This window comes from Prionailurus bengalensis, chromosome B1 (assembly GCF_016509475.1).
Source record: "Prionailurus bengalensis isolate Pbe53 chromosome B1, Fcat_Pben_1.1_paternal_pri, whole genome shotgun sequence".
NCBI lineage: Eukaryota > Metazoa > Chordata > Mammalia > Carnivora > Felidae > Prionailurus > Prionailurus bengalensis.
Window position 1 is genome coordinate 175,290,028 of NC_057344.1, and position 13,327 is coordinate 175,303,354.

At 44.3% G+C, this 13,327-nt stretch overlaps 1 protein-coding gene and 1 non-coding gene across 2 annotated transcripts in view; one reads left to right on the forward strand and one right to left on the reverse strand.

Moving 5' to 3' along the window:
• The window catches only part of NWD2 (NACHT and WD repeat domain containing 2), a 185,020-nt gene that overhangs the window by 163,288 nt on the left and 8,405 nt on the right, over positions 1–13,327 (reverse strand). The window lies entirely within an intron of this gene.
• On the forward strand, positions 1,589–1,695 carry LOC122479186. The gene has a single exon (XR_006296254.1). It is a non-coding gene; the product is annotated as a U6 spliceosomal RNA (small nuclear RNA).

The window sequence follows — 13,327 nt, forward strand, 5'->3', positions numbered from 1 at the left end:
TTTGCGGACTGTTCCGTTTTCCGGCCTCAGGTATAGGTCTAGTAGATACAAAATGCCCTGGGATCCTAGTAGCTGTGAAAGCCGCACCATGTAGCCCCTGGTTGTCCCTGATGGGGGTCACATCACAGCTGCTGCTGCTGGGCTGCCAGAGGCCCTAGGTGACACTCACTCAGGCCTCTAATGTTGACGGCCATCACTCTCTCTCATGGCTGCTACTGCCCTCACCAAGGCCGACGTGGTAGGGTTGATGGTCCTTGCCCCATCAACTTTATCATGGGCTCCTGAATGACTGCCCTGGTTTCTACTCTCAAAGAATTTTCAACAGGGTTCCTCAGGGCTTTAGTTCAAGCACAAGACAGGGGTCCACCTGGAGGTATACCAAGAAGCAAAGCAGCCTGTGACGCTTTCCAGCACCCAGAGACTAAGACGGACCCCACCCTCTGCCACCTCACAGAGGACTTCTGATCTGCCCAGATCACATATGAGAAGGTGGCTTCTTCTTTTAAGAGTCTAGGGCACTCTGTCACCTGCTAACTCAAAAGATCCAATAACTGTGTCTCTTATCCCCTTCTCTTTTAATTCCTAGAAGCCAGAGTAGGCAGGGGATGAAAGTTAGGTTCCACATCTTTTTACTCTAATAGGATGCTGAAGGAACTGCCGAATGAAAAACAAACAAGTACAGATCAGATTTGTAACAAATCTGCCTTGAAATTTTCTTACACTCACTTTTAAAAATAACCCGAGTCAATAATAAATGTACTCCCCCCCAAATAAACAGTAATCCTTATCTTTTATGGATAAAGTTGGTTTCTGGAGCTAAGCCTAGAAATTATGCTAAAAGAACATGGTGGCCCCATGTGATCAGGCCTCCCTAAGTTCCCTCCAAAGACTGATGTTCAACAGAGACGCACTAAGCACAGCTTACTGGTTGCTTATAGATGGCATCTGTTCTGGTTGGTTGGTACCTGCCAATATGGGGGGTACACACTTTTGTGAAAACTGCACTGCCTCCTCCATCTATTCCCCACCACACTGATCTTGCTGCTCCTTGGGTCTCCAAAGGCATGCCTTGCCACAGGACCTTTGCACTTACTGCTTCCTCCTTCCACTTACTGCTTCCTCCTTCCACTTACTTCTTGGCAGAAGTGCTTGGCTCCCTTCCGCCATTCATGTCTCTGTTCAAATATTATCTCCTCAGACATTCTCTGACCACTCATTACTGGGAGACAGTACCTGCCCAAATGCTTCCTCTTTATCTCACTCTACTTTTCCTCATAATACATACCATCACCTCCACAAACTTTACAAACAAATGTGTTTGCCTTTTTATGTCATGGTCCCTCCATCTGAACAACCACAAGGGGTAGGGGTAATGTGTAGTTATTTAGCATTGCTAAATGCTATCCTCAAGGCTTAGAACGGTGGTTTGTATGCAGAAAGCCATCAACAAACACTTGTTAAATGACTATTGTCACTGATTAAAAATGGGGTCTGAGAGTAAAAGGAAGAAGGCATGCTGATTCTTGTGGCTCTAAACTTCCTTCTGGTGATAATTCTACGAAAGCACTTTTTAAAACGTTTATTAATAGTGCTGGCTTTGGCACCACATATACTAAAATTGGAATGATACAGAGAAGATTAGCATGGCCCCTGCACAAGGATGACATGCAAATTCGTGAAGCGTTCCATATTTTTGAGAAACTTAACAGAAGACCATGGGGGAGGGGAAGGAAAAAAAAAAAGGTTAGAGAAGGAGGGAGCCAAAACATAAGAGGCTCTTAAAAACTGAGAATAAACTGAGGGTTGATGGGGGTGGGGTGGGGTGGAGGGGAAAGCGGGCGATGGGCATTGAGGAGGGCACCTGTGTTGAGCCCTGGGCATTGTATGAGCACTGGGTGTTGTATGGAAACCAATTTGACAATAAATCTCATATTAAAAAAAATAAAACGTTTATAATAGCTGTGGCCTCGTTAAGATGTCAACCTTGATAGGCAGCTGGAAATAAACATTCTGGCTTAATACAAACAGAATATAAATGCTCCCTAATTATGTCATCATAGCACACATCTTCCTTCTCCTACTGAGTGGGCAACAAAGATACCATGGTGGATGAGTTGTTTTTTTTTTTTTTTTTGAATGACTGCCAGCTAGTTGAGCCAGGCTTGATGTCACTTCTTTACCCGCTGAGGTGTCAGCAACTCCCAGGTAAACAGATAATGGAGCTAATAATGGTAACAATCCTAGTTAACATTCAATGAAAGCTTATGAGGTTCCAGGCATGTGATAAGCATTTCACAAGCTTTACCTCATTTGAGCCTCATAAAAATCCCAGCATATTTTCAATTTTAGAGATAGGCAAATCTAGGATTAGAGGAACAGACTGCTTTAAGGTCACGGAGTCTGAAAACGGCAATCAGAAAATGGCACACCGCAAGTGCTCCAACCCAAGTGTTTCCGACTCCTGAGTCCGACCCTTTACCCTCTATTACTAGCCCCCGTAAGCGTTGTGTGCTGTACATGCACACACAATGCATTCCACCACAAAATTCAGGGTAGAGAGCCAATCCCTTCCACCCAGGAGCTCACACACAACCATCTGACCCCAAAGCCCAATGATTTTATCATCCTAAAGTCTCATCTGTTGGCCTAAGGAAGGGGCCCTTTCTGCGTATTTCATCTTGCTCATGCTCCCCATCTTCTTACTGAAACTTTGGTCAGAGTTCCTAAATCCCGCCCATGTCGTCCACTGACTTGTGCCCTTTGTTTTACTTTCCACATTCAAATCAACAGTGCACATTCATGCAGTAGGTTCAGAAGGAGGACAGGCACTATTATCCCTCTTCTTCAGGAGATGGAATGGACATGGTCACCGAGTCAGGAAAAAGGGCTATTAGACCCCACACTCCCTCTTCCTGCACAGAAATAAAACAAGACGGAACTGCCGGGGAGTTTCAAAGAAGTGGGATAATGTAATACTGGAGCTGGAAGATGTCCCAGAAGGTCCTGTTTCTCAGCCACTTCATTCTGCAGATGAGGCAAGTGTCCCAGAGAAGATGCCCAAGGTCACAGAGCTATACCGTCCAAACCAGACATTTCAGTTCATGTTCTGCCCCCCACCCCTTACCACCTCGCAATGTCTCCAGGACAAGAACATTCTCCCATATGCGCACACAAGGCCATCAGAAGGCGAGGAGAAGGTCTCTGGTGAAAACACAGCTCTCCAACTTCTAAAGAGCTGTTACACAAGCCTGATGGCAGATGATTTAAATGGAACAAAAAATGAAATTTGCCATAGAAAGGATGTTTCAGAAAGCGGCAAGGTGCCCTAACTGGTCCTCAAAGACGCAATGTCGCTAGCCCATACCACTGGCACAATTGCCTTCTCACTGTTCTTGTGAGAAATGCACGGGCACATAAAGCTGCACGGCCACAGTCCAAGTTCACGACGGACCTCTCTTCACCTCACCCCCAGTCCCTGATTTCCCGGTGGGAAGGCACCCGTCTCCCCCCACTTCCTCCTCAGTGGCTACAGCAGGAGACGGGGAGCTATATGCATGGAATGGGGCATACTGGGAACTTGGGCCTCAGGGCTTGGGGACCCTAGGGCTGGGCCTCCATGGCCAGCCCAGTGGGCACCTAGCTGGCCTGTGGGTGAGGCCCTATCAGCCCTGGGATGAAGGACTAGGGGAGCCATACAGGCATGAGGAGTTTGGGTATAGTGACGGAGGGTTACTTCACTGAGGAGGGACTGGAGACAACAGGGACAGAACCACCACAGGAGGTATGGAATTTGGGAACCAGAGGTGGTCCTGGCAACAGCCGGACCTGCAGAAACACCCAGCATGGCCGGGGCATGAGGAAGACTGCCCCCACCTCATTGCCCTCTCCACTTCCATTTCTCTTCAGGGGTCTTTAAATTCAACAAGCATTTCTTGAGTACATACTATGTGAGCACCACTGTTAACACAGTCACTTAAGAGTCAGTTTCCAACTCATGTATTTGAAAGAGTTTTTTTTTTTTTTTAAAGGATTCTTTGTTTCTCATCGGGCTCACTGTTTACATACTACAACAGAATTTAATGCTCAGAACTCCATAAAAGAGACAATGGAGGGGTTTTGTTTCTGTAGAAAGGAAGATGGGGCGGCAATGCAAGCTGGTGCAGCCACTCTGGAAAACAGTATGGAGGTTCCTCATAAAACTAAAAACAGAACTACCCTATGACCCAGCAATTGCACTACTAGGCATTTATCCATGGGATACAGGTGTGCTGTTTCTTTTTTTTTTTTTTTTTTAATTTTTTTTTTCAACGTTTATTTATTTTTGGGACAGAGAGAGACAGAGCATGAACGGGGGAGGGGCAGAGAGAGAGGGAGACACAGAATCGGAAACAGGCTCCAGGCTCTGAGCCATCATCAGACCAGAGCCCGACGCGGGGCTCGAACTCCCGGACCGAGAGATCGTGACCTGGCTGAAGTCGGACGCTTAACCGACTGCGCCACCCAGGCGCCTCCCAGGTGTGCTGTTTCAAAGGGACACATATACACACCCCCATGTTTATAGCAGCACTACTGACGATAGCCAAAGTATGGAAAGAGCCCAAATGTCCCTCGATGGATGAATGGATAAAGAAGATGTGGTATATATATATATATATATATATATATATATATACACACACACACACACACACACACACACACACACACACACAATGGAGTATTACTCGGCAATCAAAAAGAATGAAATCTTGCCATTTGCAACTATGTGGATGGAACTGGAGGGTATTATGCTAAGTGAAATTAGTCAGAGAAGGACAATCATAGGACTTCACTCCTATGAGGACTTTAAGAGACAAAACAGATGAACATAAGGGAAGGGAAATGAAAATAATATAAAACTATATAATATAAATATATATAATATATATAATTATATATAATATATAATATATAATTTATATAAATATATATAATATAAAAATAATATAAAAACATGGAGGGAGACAAAACAGAAGAGACTCATAAATATGGAGAACAAACTGAGGGTTGCTGGAGGGCTTGTGGGAGGGGGGGATGGGCCAAATGGGTAAGGGGCACAAAGGAATCTACTCCTGAAATCATTGTTGCACTATATGCTAACTAATTTGGATGTGAATTTAAAAAAATAAAAAATAAAACAAGTTAAAAAAAAAAAAAGGAAGGAAGATGGGACTCATGGTTCTAGAAACCGCCTCAGGTCACAGCGCTGGTAGATAGTGGGCAGTACTGAATCGAGAACTCTGGGGTCATGATTCCTGGATGCCCCGGACTCACATGAAACTCACAGCCTACCAGTTTGCACAGCTGTCCCCCTGGCAGACAGAAATCTGCATACCCATGTAAGGTCAGCTTATACACCCACCTGCTTACATACCCGCTGGGGCTGCCCCCCAGAGCAGAGGTCTGCTTTGATACTGCTCATGGGATTTGCAAAAGTGAAACCTGTTTTTTCCTCCCTGACAAGGTTGACACAGACTAATTTCTGAAAGGATAAAAAGAAGGAAAAACAAAACATTATACAGCAAGTACTGAATCCAAAAAAAAAGGAGTTTCAAACAGTTTTTAAAAATCTCAGTAAAAGAATGAAAGCACTTGGCTAAGCCCTAAATTTCGTTTTCTTCAGATAATCTTATGGGGCACATAAAGGGTGGCAGGCTCCTAGCCTTCCTCCACCAAGCACTCTGGCTCCCCTATCCCAAGAGGGACCAGATTAAATAGCTAGCCCTTTTCTAGTATAACCCAACTCCAAACTTGAGAAACAAAACTGTTTTGGTTTCAAGACTTCTAGATTCTGGAGCCTTCTCCTTCATTTCATTCTAGTCTGAAATCTGCAGAGCAGAATCAACAAAGAAATGAATGATAAGCACTCTCCAGATTGAAGTTAGCATCCGCCTGTCCCTGGACCTTGCACTGACTCAGTCAAGAGACCCATCTCCTCCCTCCCATTCCCATCTCCTCTCTCCCCTCCTCCACCCCAAACACCAACACACAGGAATATCTAGATCATTTGCTTAGTATAACACGGGCTTACAATGACCATTACACGCATACAATAAGAATTATCAACTGATGTGGGGCCCCTGGGTGGCTCAGTGATTTAAGTGTCTGACTTTGGCTCAGGTTACGATCTCATGGTTCATGGGTCTGAGCCCCATGTGTGGCTCTGTGCTGACAGCTCAGAGCCTGGAGCCTGCTTTGGATTCTGTGTCTCCCTCTCTCTCTGCCCCTCCACCACTCTCACTCTCACTCTCACTCTCTCTCTCTCAAAAATAAAAAAAATAAACATTAAAAAAAATTTTTTTAAGAATTATCAACTGACGTAACCATGGGGTCATTCTATCATAATGGCCACACAGAATGAAATAGTTTTCAAACATATGTGAGGTCTGTATTGAAATCCTCCCTAAAGAGGGATGTCCCTTTTTGTGAAGAGTGGTCCTTCTCAAATGAATGTGGGCACCAAATACGCTTTGAAACATCGTAGCAAACTATGCATCAAGGTCTAAAAGATTAACAGGGGTTAGAAAAAAGACAAGACTTTATGTAGATTAAAGCAACATTAAAGGGATTCTTTATGTGTGAAAGAAATTATGGTTTTTAGTTTAAGATTATAGCACACCCTACATTAAAAGGTGGAAGTGCTATCTTTTTATTCTTTCTGAATGTCATTTTATTGAAATCTGCTTGTTATCCGTGGCTTTAAAAAGAGAGTTGGGGCTAATTTTTAAAAGCAGGTTTTAAGTAGATCTGCTCTGTTATTTAGAGATGGAACTTAGTAACTTAATACCTTATAATTTGGGCTGAATTCATATTTATGTGTTAAAACCATCATTTAAAAACGGTGTTTTTATGTAGTTGCCTCTAGCTAAAAGCATACGTGATTACATGGGTGGCATAATCTGGGAAAAGGGACCATTTCATGCTGCAATTTACAAAAAAGTAACTTACTCAAGCAACTGTCATTCCTTTGAAACCTTTATCCCTCGTTCTCTTCTCTAACCCCCTGGGCTTTTAGCAAATTCGGATCTAGAACTTTTGAGTCCTTGATATCTTTCAGGCATTGTGTTAGGTGCTTGCGTATTTCACTTCTTTCCCACAATGATCTTGCCAGGTAGTTATTATTGTGACCAACCTTCAGAAGGGACAATGAAGTCTGAGGAAACTAAATACACAAATTTACAACAAATCTTGGGATTCAAAACCAACTGTAACCTCCAAGTTCTTTCATCTTACCCAGTACGTACTATAATGCATTTATTTTATTTTACTAATTTGTCTATTGCTGCAAAACATATCAAAATCACTGGCTTAAGACAACATTCATCTTCCCCTTACATCTGCAATTTCGGCAGGGTTCAGCAAGGAAGGCTGCCGTTTGCCTCACATGGCTTCAGCTGAACTGGGAAAGCTCAGTGCCCACATGGCTTCAGCTGAACTGGGAAAGAGGAGATGCACTTTCAAGGGGGCGCATTTTCCTTGACCGCAAGGTGGCCGATTTCCAGAACCCCGGGCCCAGAAACTGGTGCGGTGCCATTTGTTCCATATTCTATTGGCCAAAACCAGTTGGGAGAGCCCAGATTCAAGGAGAAAAGTCATAGATTCCACCTCTCAGTGGGATGCATGCCAAAAAAAAAAAATGGGGGGCCATGTAACGAAACCCCCACACCTTCTAAGACTTCAGGTTCAATGGTGATTTTGTTAAATTGTGAGACTCCTCTTTTATGAATGCTTTCATCCCGCATGACTTTGCAGATGAATGCCCCCAAAGGCAACTCCTCCAAGGTGGGAAGGTCTGGGTCTTTTCCCTTTTTTTTTTTTTTTTTTTACATATTCTCTCTATGTAGATTATTCAGGCTTCTGAATAGCGACCCTAGGCTTAAAAGGGAACTTTAATTTTCACATCTTCTTTTCCGTGTTCTCAGGTTTTCTTTTTTCCTTTAATATGTAATATCTTTGATTACCTCTGTTGCTTTTTACTCACTGACCTCAGTAGTTTCTGAATTCTATTTTCATTAGAGAATTTTCTAGAACACTGTCAACCGAGCACCGTCTTCTGCTTGAAGCTACACCCTTTGCTTAGCAACTAACGAGCATGCAGGTCCTACCACATGCAAGTAGGTTTTCAGTCTCTTTTACAGCTAACACATTTTCCCTCCTTTAAAAAGTGGTGATTCTACCAGTTCTGTCACTTGGGCAAGAACATTTCTCACCTGTTATTTCTTGGGCATTTTTTTTCCTATTTCACTCTGGCTTGTTCTCCTTGCTTTGGCCAAATGAACCAAAACTAAACCCTTCTGTTTGTTGCATACCCCTTCCCCACTCAGGGTTCACAGTTGCAAATTCACTGCACAAAGAAGGATACACCCCATTTCTTACCCACAGGAGACATTACTAATCAATCCCTGAGCACGGGATGTGGCCCCAACGCATTTGTGGCTGCAAAACATTTCAGTCAACCACTAATGATTAAGCAATGAGAATAGCTTGCCTTCCAGGGTATATACTATCCCGTGTCTTTGTAATGCTTCGTCATCTTCAACTAGGCCAATCAAGCCTTTCTAATCTCTCAGTGCTCTGAATTCCTTGTTTGTATTGAATAAGGCTTCCTGCTGCCCAGCCCCAGCATGTACTCTGTGAAATATCCAGAACCACACTTCCTGCCACCTGCAGTGCTGGCTATTCTCAGCCAGGAAATGTTTCCTATTACTTTCCTAGTTCCTGTTTTCCCAACTCTCCTGAGACTCAGGGTCAGATCACTCAGACAGCAGCTGTGGCCCTGGCCTTGGATTTCAGTCCTAACAGCAGCCGACACCTTTCTCAGGACCTGGGTCCCACCTAAAGATGAGGGGCTGGGATCCTGCCTTGATTTTGCCAGATGCTTCTTACTATCCCCTCTGTCTTCCCCAGAGTCCCTATCTTGTGCCCGAACCCCTCCAATTATTATCCGAGTAAACTCTGAAGTTATACTGACACTCAAGGAAATGGAACAAATTTCAACATATATGTGCTCACTACGCCTCTTTGGTAACAAATGCTTTCTCTTCAAAAACAGTGCCTTTCTCTTGGATCTAGACTTACTCTCATCACCTACAACTGACCCAGTTCCCCACTGGCCACTCCTCTACAGCAGAGGGGTCCATTTCTTAGATTTGACACATCCTGGTCTTTCCCTTTTGACTAAATTTGATGAGCTCATGCCTGACTGGGATATCAGACACCACGGGTTGATCCCAATTTTTCCAAGTGCCCTTTGTGTGAAATACCTCACAAGCATGGTGTTTTGTTTGTTTATTTTGGGGGGGGGGGAGAGGGAGAGAGAGAGAGAGAGAGAGAGAGAGAGAGAGAGAGAGAGTGTGTGTGTGTGTGTGTGTGTGTGTGTGTGTAAGGGGGAGGAACAGAGAGACAGAGAGAGAGAGAGAGAGAGAGAGACAGAGACAGAGACAGAGAGAGAGAGAGAGAGAGAGAGAGAGAATGCCAAGCAGGCTCCATGCCATCAGCACAGAGCCCAACGAGTAGCTTGAACCCATGAACCATGACATCATGACTTGAGCTGAAACCAAGAGTCGAGTCGGACACTTAACCTACTGAGCCATCAGGGCGCCCTAAGCACAGTATACTTTCGGTAGTTATGCCTGTATTGCCTCCTAGCTGCAGGAGTCTCAAGAATGAAGACAGTATGTATCTCTTACTTCCTCTGTAACTCTCCATACCAACCAGTTAGGAGTTTGGCTGTACACAATGGGTATCTAATAAATACTGCAGGTGACACTTAGAATAAACTCTGAAGGAAATCTATTCAGTGGCAAGAATCTGACACTATCCATAATGGATCAGATTAAACTTTATGAAAGATAGCTTTTTAATTTTGTGGTTTCATTTCTGAGTTAGATTCTGTAATCACTCTTGGAATAAGACACCTGACATCTGGGCTTTGCTCTTTGTTTTGATTGTACTCATGTCAAAGCCTAGCAAATATTTTGGATTGAAAATGAGATTTCAAGGAAGCATTTCATTAGAAGTGGGTATTATTCTCTTAGAAACTACAGCTTTGGATGCCATTCAATCTCTTTATTAACTTTCTATCACGTATCCTTTTCCTAATTATACATTAGCCTACTTACTTTAATTTGCAGAAGGAATCCTGTTTGATTTCAGTAAAAAATATGAAAGATAAAGCTTTGAAACAGCAACAGGAAGGAATCGGTCTTTAAGTTAGTAGCACCAGACTTTCTTTTAGATTGTCCATAACTCAGCATATATGTATACTTTTGAACCACCTCCTAGGGGTTTTACATTGATTTAAATCACATGACCAGTAAGGGCAAAACTTGTAAGAATTTTTTTGAGTTGCAAAGAACTCTAAGCCTTTATCAAACCCAATTACCCTGTAGATGAATTCCTGTCACACTACAGGAACTGTATCATTTGCCATTTTAAAAGGTGTTTGTGAGTTTGTTTGTTTGTTGTGGTTTTTTTTTGGTTGTCTATTGCTGCCTATCAATCTACCCCAAAATGTAGTGGTTTCTAGAGAGATGAAGTGACTTACCCCAAGGCCACCTGAACCACTTGAAGCACTTACCTTATGAAAGTATCTGATACAGACAGCTGATATAGTTACTGCTATTACATAAAGCATGTCATACCTTATAGCTTAGCATCTTATGTTAGATACCAGCCGGGATAGAATTTGGGCTATTTCAAACTAGACACCCAATATAAGTGATCCTGTGTACAAATGTTAAAACTGAAAGAGGTAAGTATCTGGGTTAGGAGAGAAGCCCTTCTTCCCCTAACTGGAGGCTTCTTCTGGAGCATGGGACTCCTGGGTTCCTTTTACCTCCTTCCTTACTTCCTGGAACAGGGGTGGGAAGGTTTAAGGGGTGACTCATTTGACTGAAAATGTGGGAAAAAATAAACCAGGCAAGCTCAGTCCACCTGCTCACTCCTTCCCCCAGGAATTGACCTGTCCACACAGAGGTCATGCTCTCTTCTCCAGGCTCAGTGTTTTGTGGGGCAGACCCTCCGGTGCCAGTGTGTGGGTAGAAGAATGTCTAATTCTGGAGTTTAGTATCAAGAAGCACAAAAGCATTCTCCGTTATTACCTTTTCAGTACCAATGGTGGTATTTTCATCTATTTGCAGGCTCCGGTTTTTCTCAGTTTAGAATTTGGAAGGTTCTACAAGGGCACTGTGCACGGAGTCCCCATCAGTGCTCAACAACTCACTGATCAGCACAACTGTGAACACCTGTCAGGCACGTGCTACGTGCCAGGCCACCAGTTTATTCACTTTGCAAGCATTTACTCACTTAACCTAATTAGGACAACAGGCCAAAGAAACTTCACAATACAACTGGGGTTTTGGTAGCTTTTGAAGTTGGCCATCATTAACTCCTCCCCGTCCCTCCCCCCCAACGTGCATCTACCTCTGCTCATCTGAGAGAGAGGGTCTATTTCCTCTCCCTCTGAATTTAGGCTAGCCTAGGACTTGCATGGACAGAACACAGTGAAAATGACATCCTGGGACTTCCAGGGCCTTAAGAGGCCTGGTGGCTGCCATTTCCCTTCTCTCGGGTAGCCAATCCCCTACAATGAATCCTGGGCTAGACCTCTGAGTGAGGAGAAAAGCTGGAGAGCAAGCCCTCGTGGAGGAGCACTGAGGAGCCAGGCACAGGAGTGAGGCCTTCCTGGACCTTCCACAGCCCAGTTCCGCCCAGGCTTAGCTGAATGCAGTCAAGTGAGTGACTCCAGCCAACGCTCGGCAGAAGGTACCTACCTGTCTTCTTCAGGCCAAGCCCTACCTGGATTCCCCGGCAGGCACAGAACTGTGGGAAATCATAAATCATTGTTTTAAGTCACTAAATTTCAGCGTGGGCATCATGATACACGGCAGCAGACAACTGAACAAAATAAAACGCATATATACACACACCCTTTAAAGCAGTAAGTGGTGTCATTGCTATGGCGTGACAAGAATCTTAAAAGAGCTGTAGATGATTGACTAAATCATAAAGTCACAATGTCTTTGTAGCCGGCCCTATATACTCAAGTCGCACTCTTTTAAATGGCTTTCTAAATGGGCCACCTTTAAGGGACAAACCATAGTTATCACCTCAAGACATCAGCTCCATTCTCTTGTTCAAAGGGATAAAAGCTCTTCATTGAATAATAATCTCTTTCTATTCCCTCCAGAGAGCTCATCATCACTTTGCCTCGTATTTGATTACCATGTAGGATAGTGTTTACACCCTGGCTCCGTTGGCTCCTTTGGGGAGCCCTCCCAACCCTCATTCTGAGCTCTAGGCTGGCTTACTCCTCCTCAGTGTCTCTCTACTGCTCTGCTCATATCTTTAGCACGGTGCTCATCGCATATATTATTTACATAAACTGCATGAGAACAGAGACCTGCCTGTTTTGTTACTGCTGTATTCTAGGCACCAGAACAGCCCTCCATATGGAGTAAGTGTTCCATGAATGTCTCCTGGTTGAATAAGTCAATGCGCCTGCTTCCCCCCTGGACTAGACCCTGCGTGTTGGTGGTGAGTGTCCATCACCGCTTCCTTTCATTCTCTCTCTTGTGCTGGAAGCCTGGAAGGGCCTAGACTTACTCACTGCGAGGGTCCAAGTGCAATTCTGACTCTGCCGGGGGGGCGGTGGGGGGGGGGTGCGCCTGCATGAGATATGGAGGACAAGGGAACAAGATAAGTTCTTCTGCCTTGAGTTGTGGTGGCTGATACGTGGCTTCAGCAGTCGGGCGTGTTTGTACAAACTGGCCAGCTACACGGCTCGCAGCTAGGACAACTGGCAGTGGCTTCTACGGTTTCCTGCCCTCTAGGTGACGGCTTTTGGAAACTGCCTAGTGGTATCCCTTTCACTCCTCAGACTCTTAACAATGACTTTTGGGATGGCTGAGTTCCCTGAAGTATCTGGAGTGCTTCTTGTTTTCCTGTGGAATTCTAACTGATATGCTTCCATAGACTCCATTTCTATAAGGAGGGGAGGGTTTATCCTTCCATACCCAGGCCTGCACAGGATCTGGATCACAGCGGAAACTAATAGTGATAAAGAGAATAAGGGTGACCGTGGCAAACATTTATTTCATGTTTACTATGGGCCCAGCCCTGTTGTAAGTTCTTTATTTATTCAGTAACCCTGCAAGGCAGGCACTATTACTGTCCTCTTTCTACAGATTAGGAAACTGAGAACAAAGTAGTTAAGCAACGTGCTTAAGAATCACAGCACTAAAAGGTGGACCGTGAAGGCAAGCCCGGGCAGTCCGGCTCTCTGGTC